Source organism: Pleurodeles waltl, chromosome 8 (assembly GCF_031143425.1).
Source record: "Pleurodeles waltl isolate 20211129_DDA chromosome 8, aPleWal1.hap1.20221129, whole genome shotgun sequence".
Classification (NCBI taxonomy): domain Eukaryota; kingdom Metazoa; phylum Chordata; class Amphibia; order Caudata; family Salamandridae; genus Pleurodeles; species Pleurodeles waltl.
The window spans coordinates 425683194-425698665 of record NC_090447.1 but is presented as its reverse complement, the minus strand read 5'-3'; positions in this window follow the sequence as shown (position 1 = coordinate 425698665).

Below are 15472 nucleotides of genomic sequence, written 5' to 3'. Positions count from 1 at the left end.
ACCCTAAATGGAGAGGAGGACAGTGGATTTGATGGAAAGGGTACTCCACCAGGTTTTTGGCAAAGTACCATGCCCGCCAAACTCCTAAAAAGGCCATAAGTCTAAATGAATCAGACTGTCATGTCCAGCCTATCAGCATAAGTCATTTATTCAATTGGCAGGACATAAAAAAGAACAGAGCTTAGAAGATGGCTTGAACTCTGTAAAAGAGCCCCAGTTTTAAGATATGAACAGGTATAGGTAAAGATGTACCTCATGAATAAAGTTCCTACCGGAAAGGCATGACTTGGGCTCCCCCTGGATGGTGGGTATGTGCCAGCACTTCTGGTTACATTAAGCGAATGGAGCATGTGCTTGTTATGTATATGTTTTATATTGTTGAATCTGGAGACATTATAACTTTGCAAATTCCTAAACAAAATGAAGTTAGAACTGTCTTTGAAGAATGCAGATATGCTAATTAATATTAACAATAATATTTGAGATCAAATTAAAAATTGGGCAATTTAATTTTTCTCTGCTTTTGAAAGAGTCCCATTTGAAGAAGGAATCTTTCATATTTTGTCGGTAATGCACTGCAGCATAAGAGTGGAAGTTTTGAAACTTAAATTTTAACCTAGCAAATGATAATAGTAAGATTTGATAGCCATTTTGCAGACTAAAGGCCTCATTTAGAGGTTGGTGGACAAAATACTCTGTCACAAGCGTGGTTGATGCCCCATCTGTTGCATTACAAGTGCAACATAGATTATAACAAGAATCACTGAAATTATGGAATTCTGCAGCTGCTGCATTTTCCACAAAATCTCAGATTTGTCAGCCACATAACCCATCATCTTCTACATAATTTATAGATTTTACCAAAATAAGTCGTTAAAAGTTACTAAAAAAAGAAGCAACGTGTTGCCTTGCAATGAAAGGGCCTTCGCAAAGGTTTACTGGTCGCCTTTCAGTTGCTTATTGCTACAGTTGAATGTGCAACTGGTACTATTGAGTAAAACCTTTAACAAGGCAGTTTTAAAGTGTAAGAAAAATGGAAAAATTAAGTAATACTAAAACAACCTGTGCAGCATTGCACTGGATAGTTTGCCTTTTCTTGTCATAGGATTTCGACAACCCTGATGCATTTTGGACAATCCGTTTTTGCATAATTCCAGTGGTCCAGACTATGACACATGTGGTAGAGTGGATGGGATATTCACCATGTTTTGATGTAGCATGCTATCCACTGAACTCTAAATAAGGCCTTACATGTTTGTTGTTAATGAAAATAGCTGCTGCACTTGTAACTTGATTTTAATATACAATCCAACCAGCCCCGCTTGTTTTTTATGTCACTCCTCTAGTGCTTGGAGGCTGTTTCACTATGGTGTGAGAGTTTAACAAATTATGCCATAAAAAAGAATAATAACAAGAAGATCGTCCCAAGGACAGTCTGCCCATACTGGGCATCATGAATTTCCCTGGAAGGGTAGGGGTGCTTTTGTTACTGGGGGCTGGTTTTGTGAGAGTGCAGCAGTTTTAAAAGCACTGCAGAGTTCCTTGTATATTCAACAATTTTCAGGCAACAATAAAAGTGCCAAGATAACTCTGGTGATTAATATACCTGCTGGAGAGGGATCGTTTTTTTTGTCTGGTTAATATGCCTGCTGAAAAGAACATGTACTGTACAACAAGCAGAGATGTATTTTATGCGCATAGCTCAGTGGGACACTGCTTTTGTCACAGGGTTCCTTTTGTTACTTTGCACTTCATAAGTTACAATCATAGTCTAGCACAGTGAGCTATGAACTGCCATCAAAGAGCTAAATGCAAACTGCATGGTACAGGTTAGAAAATTATGTTTTTTCTACTCTTTGATTACCCTAATTTTGCTTAAAGGTTTGCTTGGGTCGAAGCACACTGTTATTAGTAAAATCAACCCAAACCACTTTGTTACATTCTGAATCCTAACTTTATGCTTCCCCAGACTAAGCACTCTTAAAAAATGCTTACCTGTATGGATGACATATGAATCCTACACCTTGTAATCCCCTTTGTCTTATGTGGTAACATTTTCTATACACTGATTTACACACATATGATTCATTGTCTCTGTATGTGTGTGTGCGATGTAAAGTACTCCCTATGCTGGTAAGAGAGGCGCTATAAAACAAATGAAATACATGTGAGAGAGGGGCTATGGGGGGATGAGGCACTGTTAGAGGGTGATGGTGAGGGAATCATTGGCTTCAGTATCCTAATGAACTGTAAGGCCCTCTTTATGCTTTAAAAAGAATACAATTGAATATATAATTAAATTGCGTTGTAGAATGCAACATTTTTCCCAAGTTTTCTTGGGGGTGGGGACTCCCCAAGCCCCACTGTAGTGGTCAGGCTTGCTCACTATGCACCCTATGGCAGCTGGTCTGACAAAATTTGCCTGGGCCGCTTTGGGTTCCTAGTCCAGCCCTGGATCGTCGTCAATTCTGGATATTTGTCTGCAACATTTATATAGAACTTACTACCCCATGTGGGGCGCTGAAGCTCGTGCCTACAGGGTAGTACTCTACACTCCGTAGTGTAGTTTCAAATGCGTTGTCTTTGTTTTGATACTGTGTGGGAAGAGGTTTTTGTGTTGTGTTCGAACAAGTGATTTTATTAGGAACACGAACATTGTGTTCACAGCTGTGAAGGCAAATAATAAAGAATTAAAATATTTCAGGTCAAAACACAAAAATGCCTCACTGCAATATTTATGTTCTTTGATATTATGACAAAAATAAAGCAAAAAAAAAAATTGTGCAACGTTTTATGTTTCATCCTCAGCCCATAAACCTGTAGCATGTTATCTCTATCGTAGGCTGGGCTGTAGCACCACCTAGTGGGGTATATGAAGTACGGCAGCATTTCAAGCCAAAGAACAGTCACCCAAGAACAATGCGGGCTCTCTCGACAACTTTAAAAAACAGAGGTAACGTCTATGGTGTGGAGTCTGCTAATCCCAGTTTTTTTTATCCACACAATTCATATATTAGTGTCTGCTAAATTAGTTGTATGGGCCGCCTCCTTCTTTGTAGATATATACTTCTAACCTATATGTGCCAACGTTATTCTCTACAGATCATTGCTCTCATGGTGTGAATAGTTCTTCTGCCATGCTGCAACAGCTTTTACTCATGATATTCTCTTCTGCCCTTCCTGGGTCTGGATCGCAATGTCTATGCAACGGCAAATGTGATATTTAAGCACATGTACTTTATAAACTAGCGCCGCACAACTTGAACGAATTGTGAACGGTGGCACTATTCGGGACATTTGAAGTGAATGGGACTTTGCAATCAAAAATACAAGCATAATAAGTGTCTATGACGCTCCATTCTGAATCCAAGGTTATATGCAGGCTCAAACCACATTTGTTCAACCTACTATGCTAATATTTCAATTTCTTCAATTTCAAGAACCCTTAGTAACATAGATAGAAAATAGGCGGCATTACCGATATCAATCAATCTGTCGGTATTTGTAGAGCGCAGCTTATCACCCCGAGGGGTATCCAGGTGCCAGGGGTGAAGTTGCGTGCTGGCAGCTTCTCTTTGAAGATCCAAGTCTTGAGCTTCTTCCTGAAGTCAGGAGGAGGGGAGAGGTTGTTCCAGGCCTTGGTGGCAAGGTAAGAGAAGGAACGGCCTCTGCAGTGGCTCAGATGGACTCATGGGACTTGTGTGAGGGCAAAGGGGGCTGACCGTATTTATTTCAGGTATTGCTTGGAAGTCATAAGGTGGTTGATGTGTTTGGGTCCGATGTTGTGGAGGGCTTTGAAGACGAGGGTCAGGACCTTGAATTTGCATCTCTTTTGCACAGGCAGCCAGTGTTGGCTTCTGAGGTGCAGGGTGATGCTAGTGCATCTGGGAAGATTTAGCATGAGTCTCACTGGGAGTTCCGTAAAGTTTGGAGGCATTTGAGGAATTGGGTGCTGACTCAAAGTGGGTTGTACTCATGATGGCTGCTGTTTCCTGAGTTGTTAGTGGCTTAGAGTTGGGGATCAGGTGGCTGTGGCTTGCATCTGTCGGGGTTAGAAGGTGGTCGAGGTAAGTGGTTTGAGGGTCAAACTGTGTGTAGATGGTAGCAATTTTGTCGTAGAAGTAGTCTGCTAGAAAGTCACAGAGTATCTGGGAGGGTTGGATTGTGTTCTCCATGGCTGCAGGGCAGAAGAACTCTATCACAATGCTGAGAAGCTCCTTGGAGCTGTAGGTACTCTTCTCGATGTGGTTGATCAGAACGTCCTTTTTCACTTCCCTCAACAAACCGAAGCAGTGGTAAAAAAATCCCAACCAGTGATGCCCCCAGTCTATCATCAATAGAAGAGCAAACTAAACACTGCTTTATTGTCACAAGAGGACAGGCATTAAACATGTCACTGTAGTCATCAATCATTAGAACCCAAGTACAGTGAAGGCACTTAAACCAGCAATATCACTGCACATTAATCATATGGTAAAGAACAACAAACAACTTCTATATTATTGAATTTGGTGGAAAACCTATCTGAGGAGAACATGCAGAAGAATAATCACCATTAGAATAGTTCCAACAAGCAAGCACAAAAGACCCTTACACTCCTGCACTTAGAATAATTACTATTTAGGACTTTGACTAGCCACTTCATTCCATTTTATGTGTTCCTGAGATCAGCTGTCAAAAAAGGACAAGGGATAGCCACCCCTTTAGGCAACACAGGAAGGCTTATAAACCGGAGGAGGTAGGGGAGGGGCTGGAAGAATTGCTATTTCACAGTAAGGGAAAATATTTGAGGAACACTCCTGATAGGGTGATCTAGGTCCTGCTATTTAGGTTTTCTAAAGCACTATTACACTCCAAGAAGATTCATGGAGCTATACACAGCTACAAATGTTGCCCTCCCCTCACCAGAACATTTTGATGGGGATGGGGATTGGTAAAAGCGGGACTGGTCTACCACAAAACCAGCCTTTCTCCAACAGTAACTTTGAAAGAGTGATATAACTAACAATAGTTTGGTGCACACAGGTAGAATCTGCATAACTAAGTAGCCTCTCAAAACATAAACCCTTCAACAGATGCAGACCCCCCAAAATCCAAGATAGGAGAGGGGCCGAACTTGCACAGCAAGATTTCGGTCCTCAGTTAGTGTACAACAAATGCACAAACCCTTGTCCTTGAACACAGTAACAGGGGATTTGGCATGCATTTGTATTGTTGCCACAGACCCTGAGAAGGAAACTTTTCTTTGATGACACCTGGGGTCACCGGGACCCTTAATGCTTTTGACACAGCCCAAAAGAGGTGTGTTAGGCACAGCCTTGGGACTGACAAGGCTTAATTTGAGCCAGTGGTTGCTGGTGGGATCCACCAGCACTCCTTTTTAAGTCAAGCGTAAGTGTACAACCTCAAGCATATTTTGGTGTACACCTCTGCGGGCTTTAATCCATCTCCCTGTTTCTCATTTGCTTATTTCAGTGTCTAGTGGTCAGTTCTTACTATTTGTCCTTCTTTTTGTCTATTGTTTCGTCCCACGGAGCAGAGACCAAGTATTGTATCTTTACGCTTGGGTTTGCTATCTGTTTGTTTGGGGGACTATTTTTTTAGTTATTTCCTATTCATGATACACTGTGGGTGCATGTTCTGCTTCAGGCCCATAGCTGCTTGCATAGTGTATTGCTAATATTGCATGTGTTTTATGGTTGCAGACTGCTTGTGTGTGTTATGTCTTAAAGGAGAAATATTTTTTTCACTTCCACTGAGACCGTATTATGCTGCCATGTCGCGTGTCCCATTGAAAATGCAAAACGTACACATTTTATTGAACGAGGACAGGCTGTGCCAATCGTAGGCCCACTCCACTGGTTGTGAGTCTGTCCTTGTTGCACAGTGTGTACTGTCTTTGGTTGTTTTCGGATACCTTTGATGCGTTGTGCAAAGCTTTTCACTAGAGCACTCTGCCATTGTATGCTCATAGAGAGGCCAGTCTTGCGCTGGTTGCCCTGAGTTGTCTTTTCCTCCGTGCCCTCCCCTCCTTTCCCTTCTGGTGCCTCATACTGTGGGAAGTATTCCCTTGCAGCTCAACTGGACATGACATGCGCTCAGCCAGCAGGATAGGGCTTTAGACAGCGATGTAAAGCGTCCCTTTTTGTGTAATTAATGCTATGGGAGCTAAGCTCTGCTCCGGACTTCTGCTTTGTACAGTGTGGCCGGTGCCGGGGCTGGACCTGTGCGACCATCGACCTTGTTTGGAGGGGCAGCAAGAGAAGGAGAAAAACATATATGATTGTTTAATAACCCAATGGGACTCAAAACTACTTGCAGCACAGTATGCTGTCAGGTTAATGCAGTTTAAATTAAAGGGAGCATTTTATAATGCTCACAGTCAGCATCATTTGCACCAGTGGGTGCGCTACATGACGGTTCTGCAGCTGTGACTAATTGTTACTGTATCGCTCAGAATGTGGCAGGAGAGGGTGGACTCCAATTCTAAACAGGGCTGCAGCCTGGGTTTGCCATCTCTCCTGGACGGATCTCCTTTCTCAGCCCTGCTCTCCTCCCCCTCGGTATCTGCTGAACTCTGTTGTACCCACAGCTTTATGATAGCAGTTCTGGAGGTGACATGGCTGATCTGACACCTCTAGCATTTGGGGGTTTTCACAGTGACGTTTTGGGCATTTAAAATGTGAGAGAAAATAAAAGCCTGTTTTTCACCCCTGCAAATACACGTTCATGTACACACTTGCTGTATTGTGTCTTGGCTCCCATCAAACTTATCTGTGAAAGGAGAGGCTATCTGTGCCTGATAGGTTTTGGAGATACCACACAAATGTATTTAATTATATTGTCCAGCGGAGTCCATAAGGCAGCAAGAGATTATAGTAAAAACTTTCACACTCATCTTAGTTAGATACACTATATAACACTTTTCAGCACTTGCTTTGTAAATTGCAGGTCAGCATCTCTAGTTGTGCTCTTGTCATGTTAAATCAAATGTTATTTCTGCTGCGTTTATTTCTAAAGGGGCTACAACTTATGATAATTTGGCACCGGTAGCGCACTTGAGCAGATGAATTTATTTACAAGTATTATTTATTCTACCATATGTCTTAATTCATTAATGCTCCGTAGCTTTCTGAGAGTGAGTGGCTAGTACTCTGTCCAGGGGTCACAAGCAAACAAGCAGACCTAGCTTGACAGGAGGGGCCAGGGGTTAGAAGGGCTGCAGTGAAGCGCTGTTTCTTTGTTAGGATAAGCCTGCTAGATGCATTCCTAACCCCACCTCCCCACCCCTCTAGCCTCCTACCAGGAACCTCTGTGTGTGCAATGGGGGAGGGCTTCAGCTAACTGAAGTGTAAGTGTTGTTTGAAGTGTATTGAAAAAGCTCTGACTGTTCAAGTTTTGCTCTTTTTTGTGCCCAGTTCACAGAGGTCTGAGATGGAAGGGAGGAAGAGGTCATTCAGAGCCCTGTTACTTTAACGACAACACAATGCATACCTTGAGGCACACTTTCCCTCTAAAACATTTTCTTATTTCTGGCTATTGGTTTCCCTAACAAATCCTCTTTACACATTACAACTGGGGTTTTGCATACATCACTACCCCTGCGTGTGTTTTATTTGCTGAATCTTCTTATTGTGCTCTGCCCCATGTCCCTCTCCCAAGCCCTTCTCCTATTCACACACTATCACCATTGCCCACCCACTTTACTCTTCTCCCTGGATATGCTTCTATTGACCACCATGTCCTATCCAGAGCTCCCCACCACCTGCCTCTCTCACAATCATTATTAACAGTCTGCATCCTTTTTTGGGGATGTGGTTTGCAGCTGATGGATTAAGCAGTGGGGAAGGGGGGCTGCGCAAACCCAGGCCTCATCCAGTCCCATCCTAACCCCCCAGCCTCCCAATGGGGGCAACACAAAGCAGCATTACACCCGCCAAGACTATGGGCCACTAATGAGGATACTGTGCGGTGCCACAGAACAGAGAAACTTCCAATATATGGGCCACCCCGGGGCAACAGTGTGGCGACTCAAGATGACAGCGATGCGAGGGGGCCAGCCTGATGGTCCCGGCAAAGCCCAGGAGGAAGCCTGACGACCCTGATGACTAGGTCAGGATGGCCTGCTGATCATTTGTCCCATTTGCTCCATCTCCTAGTCCACTTAAGACAAAGCCTTACCATTAAAAGCAGAGGACTGGAAAAACAAAGGAAGCTCCCTGTGAGGGGCTGGCCAAGTGCGAATCCCGTCCTGCATAGCCTATACTCACCCTTGATTTGGCGACTATTCCAGCGAAGGAACTTGCAGTCAAAAAACATAAATGAGAGGCGGCGGCCCAGATAGTGGACTAGACAGCGGGGGACCCTGCTGATTCCCTTCTCTAATATGGCACCCTGGATCCTTCCTCGGGGCAACCAGGGAACCCTACACTCTAGGACATACTGCAGGCCATAACAGCCACCCGCGAGGTGTTAGAAACTAATATTGATTCCCTGGGGGCAGACCTGGGCCTACTTAGAGACAATCATCTCCTCCTCGCAGAGAGGGTCACCACAACAGAGCTCAAACTAGCAGGCATAGCCCCAGCTATGTCCTCAATCAATGAAAGGCACGCCAACATGGAAACTAACATCAGTACACTAGAACTCCAGGTTGAAGATGCAAAAAACTGGTCACGCCATAACAACATTGTTGGACCTGGCCCTTTTATAGGGTCATTCCCCAGACTTTTTGCCTTTTGACTCCTTATTTTTATGACCTTTGTTGGCTGACGTTATGACTCTGAGCACTTTTTCACTGCTAACCAGTGCTAAAGTGCATGTGCTCTCCCTTGTAAAATTGGTATGATTGTCTTATACCTAATTGGTATATTTAATTTACCTACAAGTCCCTTGTAAAGTGGTATCCTTATACCCAGGGCCTGTAAATTAAATGCTACTAGTGGGCCTGCAGCGCTGCTTGCGCCACCCACTGAAGTAGCCTTTCAAACCTAGCTCAGGCCTGCTAGCGCAGGGCCTGTGTACGCAGTTTTCTGCCACAGGGACCTGGCCTCTAAATTTAGTCGCCAGGCCCAGAACTCCCCTTTTACTACTTGTAAGTCACCCCTAAGGTACGGCCTAGCTAGCAGGCTGCCATGTATGAAGAAGGCAGGACATGTGCCAGGTTGCGTGGCCTGTCCTGGCAGTGACAAACAGCCTAACCTGGTGTCTCACTGCTATGAGTGCTGCCTTCTCATAGGATTACATTAGAAATGCCCTGCCTTATGTGTAAGGGGTATTGTCTGATTTATGAGGGGTAGCGTAGACATGCTTGGTATGGTTGCGATAGTGGTGTAGGTGTATTTTTTATTACTATTACAGAAATGCCACTTCTAGAAAGTGCGCATTTATCTGTGCTTAAGACTCTGGTGTTTTCGCAGCTTGACTCCAATCCACGTCTGGGCAGACTGACAGTTGGGGCTTTGTGCATACTTTTCAGACAGCCTGTACACAGGGAGGGTGGAGGTGTCACAGAGGTGCATCTACATATTGTAAAGCCTTCCTGAGCTGAGAGAAGGGAGAGGCGGGACACACCTGCATTTGTAAAGGCTGTGCCCTGGCCTCGCACAATAGGGTCGTTTACCCCCCACTGATGTTTGGAGCCTGTGCTGGAGGAGAGAAGGGGAACTCCTAGAACCAGTTGTAACTGGTTGGAACCCTCTCTCCTCATTGACAAAGATACTGCAAACTCAGTATAAGTACAGGGGAATTTTCCCCACAATTTGGACATTCATGGGACACTCTTGGTGACTGAAGAACATTTGTGAAGCTGGACACTGGACACTGGACACTGGACGCTGCTGAGAGAACTCACCAGGACCCACCTTGGACTGCTGCTGTTGTGCTGACCTGTGACCTGCCTGGTCACTAGGAGGAACTGCCACTGCTTGCATCCACTTTTGTGCTGGCTTGTCGTTGGGTTCACCAGCCCTGTGCTTCCTCTTCTTCCAGGGGCAGGGTGCTGCGGCCCATGACCCCTGTCATTATAGTCCAAGTACGAAGAGTGCTCCATCTTCTTTCACTGGGGGCAATATGCTGAGTGCATTCCACCCCTTCTAGCTCCACGTGAGCACTTTCTGGACCCGGGCGCTCGTAAGCGCTTTCTGGATTCAGCGCCCACTTTCACCACTGCGAACCCGGGCTCCCTTTCTGCTGAAAATCCAAGTGCATCGGAGACGCGCTACTGTGGGTGCCCCTGGGGCACGGGAAGGCGTTGATTGGAGCTGCCGGGCCTCTCAAAGTCCCCACGGGGTGAAGCGCACTGAAGGAGGTACCCATAGGGGACGAACCGGCACTAACTGTAGTGCGGCCTCACCGCTGCAGCCGGGGAACTCGCGCACCAGGATCGGGTGTGATTGAGCCGAGATAAGGAGGCGCTGGGCTCAGGAGAGCTCGTGGTGCGCCTCTTCCCTTTCGGCCCTTCATCATAGGTCTGGCCACAGGAGGCCTTCTCCGTTTCCAAAGGGGTGAGCCCCGATCCTTGCAGGAAGCAGCCGAGTCCCACTCCTTGTTTGCCTGAGCTTGGCTTGGTAAAATGTAGAAGGGAGGCCTCACCGGAAGCCCCTTCCTGTAGCCCCCATTGCTTTGTTGGGCTGCCTTGCACCCCCCTCTTGGTGGTAGGGCCAGTGGAGTCCTGGAGGGGGCCCCACCGAGATCACGGGCCAAAGGAGGGGCCCGTTAGGAAACCAGAGAGGGTGCCGACCGCCCCTCTCCCCTAGGAGCCGCGTGTGCCCCCCGTTGAGCGCATAGGAGTGCTGGGGGGCCCTACCACGACCTTCCAGGCACTAGGAGTGCCGTGTTCTACCAAATAAGGTACTTTTGGGGACACTGGGAGGGTGGTATGCCCCAGGGTTATCTTCCTAAAGATATAAATTTTCTTTATGTTTTGCCATATGTGCTCTAATGTTCCTTTTAGGGATATGTATGATGGATATATATGAAGTACATTTATTGACCGTGATTCCTGACTACTGCTTATCTTGCAGAATCCTGAGTACTTACGAGTTCTAATGTGACAACTGCTTATTCTTGCAGAATATTAGTAACTTGTGTAACGTTCTGACAACTGCTAAGGTAGCAGGGTATTACTGACGTGTAATGTTTGGTCTAATTATGTTTTGTGCAATACAGTTTATTTTTACATAGCTCAGTGTTATGTGTGTTGTGTGTGTTGTGCAAATGCTTTACACATTGCCTCCGGGTTAGGCCTGACTGCTCGTGCCAAGCTACTAAGGGGGTGAGCAGGGGTTATCTTGGACGTGTAACTCCCTTGCCCTGACTAGAGTGGGTGGGTTCTGCCTGGCTTAGGTGCATACCGTAGCCAACCAGAAACTCAATTTCTAACAAACATCCAGATGGTGGGGCTACCAGAAAGTATTGAAGTAAACAGTATGGTTGAATATCTGGAGACATGGATTCAGGCGGAGCTGCAGCAGGATGGCCTATCTCCGATCTTTGCTCTGGAGAGAGCTCATAGGGTGCTCCCTCAACCAGTGGTGGCCAAACTACTGTTTTATAAAGATTGAGACCACATTCTGGCCCAAGCACGCTGCAAACGAGACAGTCTAGTGAACAATAGCAAAGTCCAGGTCTACCCAGAGTTTTCTCATGAAGTGCAGAAGAGATGCGCTACATTCGAAGAGGCCAAGCAGAAGTTCAGACAACTGGGCTTACACTATGGAATGTTATTCCTGGCAAGACTTAAGGTGATCATCACTGATGGCACTAGATTCTTCAACTCTCTGCAGGAAGAATGAAACTGGCTTGACCATCATCCTCAGCTGGGCCCGAGCAATGAGCCCCAACTGTAGTGATAACGCAGAATCAAGAGGGGTCGTTGGGACGATCCCCGTAACTCTGTTGCCCCAACTCAAGATGAGACACCGCTGGAAAAATGAAGGGTCGATGGAGGCGGTGGCTTCCCTGAGCGGCTCCAGCACAGGATCACAATCACCAGTGGCTGACAGAGCTGTGGACAACTCTGAAGCGGACAGTATCTCTAGCATTTAAGGAGACTGAAGTTTGCAAATGCCACATGTAATGCCAGGAATGTCAAATTACATAATTTGACAAACAAGATACATAGGGGACATGGATTTGAGTCATGCCAGGGTTTAGATTTAAATGTCAATATAGAAATGGCGCTATGGGGGAGAGATGAACATGATGTTGCCCCCATGGATATTGGGGTTTCCCATTTCTGAGGGTCCTGGATGGGAGACGTGGGTACAGGGCGGTTATACCTGTATTCACCCTGCTTATTGCATAATTTGTGGGAGCTCCTGCAGATAACGTTTGTTATGTTGATTGTTTGGATGAGGGGCAAACCCCCACTTGTCCTGGTACTGGGAGTTGGGTTGAGATTAATCAGTTTCACCTTTAGGGGTATGAGAGTTGTGGCATTCTGACTATCAGACATGCAAACCTCTTCAGTGCCTGAAGTGGAGAGGAGGGGTGAGGGGAGAGGGGGAGTGGTACATAGTACTAAACACCACTAATGACAGCACATACAGCATGTAGGTTCCTATTATGGAACATTAGGGGAATGCACACCATGTCTAAAAGATATAAAGTACTGTCATTCTTAAATAGGCGGAGTGTACAGGTGTCACTCTTGCAGGAAACACACCTTAGAGCCAAGGAGGGGCAAGCCTTCCAACGGAGATGGAGAGGCCAGCTGTACTATACCACCTATTTACCTTTCTTCAGGGTTGTCCTGATATGGGTGAGAGCAGGGATGCCATTTCAGCCAACTAAACAGTTCCTAGACCCGGAAGGCCGATGGGTGATGGTAGCAGGCAGATTAGAGGGTAGTGATATTGCCATAGTTAACATATACGCACCCAACTCAGACCAGAGGCCCTTCTTGGCAAGCCTATCCGGCACCTTGGCACAGTATATCACACACTTGACAATATTAGGAGGCGACTTCAACTGTGTAGCGGACCCACACATGTATAGGTCTCGCCCCCCCACTACCAGACTCACTAACATTTAGAGTGGCGTGGATATTCTCAGAATGGCAACAAGATGGGGATTGGTGGACACTTGGAGACAAACTCACCCACAAACCCAAGATTAATCCTTCTTTTCCGGACTCCATGAGTTGCACATGAGGCTCGATAAATTCCTCTGTACCCATGATGTACACAGCCTAGTCTCCAACATGGAATACCTGGCATGTACAATCTCTAATCACAACCCGGTTCTTCTACATCTGAACTGGGAGGGACCATGGCCCTGGAATCCCACATGGCGGCTAAAACCTGAGTCTCTGGAAGATCAGGCATTCCGGGAAAATCTATGACTGAAAATAGTGCAATAGTTAGAGGACAACAATGGGAGAGCCTCTTCTTTCCAAATGGAGTGGGGTGCTTTTAAGGCAGCAATCAGGGGGCACTGTATTGTGCAATCAGTAAGTGTCAGGGACACTTTACTGAGAAAATACTGGAAGCGTAGAGAGATCTCCGTGGACTAAAGGTACAATGACCTGACCACCCAGACTTAAATTAGACCCTTCTGGGCAAAAAGGAAGAAATAGCAAACAGGGTCAAGAGACTGTGCTGCTTTGATTATAGGGGCTATATGGAGCACATACATGCGTAGACAACCCAAACAGGCACCTTTCTTGCCTGGTTGCCTAATTCTGTGAAGCGGAAGTCACCAATATTGGAATTAGAGGTGAATGATGGGGGCAGAATTTGCAGTCAGGAGGAAATTAATGATTGTTTCCACCAGTACTATTTGGAGCTCTACAAGAGATCTGTACAGCAAAATCAGAAAGAGATAAAAAATTACTTGACCCACCTGCCATTACCTCGCCCTTTGGTAGAGGAAGCAGAGGAGACATTACAGTGCAGGAGATAGAGGTAGCTATCAAATCCTTGGCACGTGGCAAAACACCAGGGATTGATGGATTTCCAGCTGAATTTTACTCCACTTTGCTGGTCCCCAAGCTAGAAGTCTTATATAACGCAGCCAGGGCATGAGAGTGCCTGCCGGTCACCACCAGGGAAGCAAGAATTGTCCCCTTATCAAAACCTGGGAAACCGACCCACGACCGTAGAGTGTACAGGCCTCTCTCAATGTTAAATGTAGATTATAAAATCTTAAGCCAAATATTGGTGACTAGGCTCCTCCCATACATAATGAAGTTTATACAACCACATCAGGCCAGTTTTATTCCCAGACACAACACTGCACTTAATATTAGGTGGCTCCTGTCCATCATGGAGGCAGGAGACTATGATTTAGTGGCAGCAGCAATCTTTGCCGTTGACATCGAAAAGGCATTTGATACCCTAGAGTGGGATTAATTGTATGAAATGATGCCCCATATGCAACTTGGGCAGTGCTTTTGAAGTAGACCAGGCTGCTTTATACAGACCCGACAGCTCGAGCCCTAACAGGCATGACCCATTTCGCAGTTACAGGGTGGGGTGAGGAACACAACCGGGTTAGCCCTTGTCATCTGTTTCAGGGGCTATACATTACTGGCATTGGCATAGGATCTCCTTGTATGCAGACTACCTACTGGTCTTCCTCAGAGATATGCAGGGAGATTTAGATGGAACCAAGATAATGCTAAGACAATTTGGCTCCGTGTCGGGCCTACAAGTGAACTGGCAAACATCTAGGCTGTTTCCAACTGCTACTGATGGTTGGCCATCTGAAGGGTTGCGCCTGGTGCAATGGGAAACCAGATACTTCACATATTTGGGAGTCAAAATTTACCATGATCGAATAAATATATTAGAGGGGAACGTGGGATCAGTGGTCAGATGAATCAGATCAAGCATGGAATTCAGGAAAACACTCCAGCTGTCGGTGATTGGCAGAATAGCCTTACTGAAAACAATAGCCCTGCTGTGCCTACTACACTTTTTTGGGACTCTCCCCATTTGGGTTTCCAGGGAAGTGTTCGGGGACCTGGACTCATTGATAACAGCATTTATCTAAGGATCGTCTCAACGAAGGGGTGCCCTCTCCGACTTGAAGCCCCCAAAGTAGAAGGTGGGTCTTGCGATACCTGATTTTGAGGCATACTATCTTGCAGCCCAGCTCCAGTGGTTTGTGATCTGGCTAGCGGGCAGACTGACACCAGGTAAAGATGTGGACCCCTTTGTAACAGCACTGCTTGACCTTACGCGAGCATTGCTGCGAGCGAAATGGCCTATGGCCGCAGATTCTTCAGAATTTTGGGTGGTCTCCAAGTGCTGGGACTGCCGGCTATGGAAGACATGCACCAAGGTCCCATATAATCAAGACTTACCACTCAATATGTTGAAGGAGCTCCCACATTGGGGAGATTGGAGAGGGTTAGAAGAGTGAGTGGCCACTGGAGCGACCACCATTGGAGATCTCTACAGAATGGTGGAGCTGCTTCCTTTTGAAGGATTCCACACAGAATTTGACCTCCTTCAAGGACATTTCT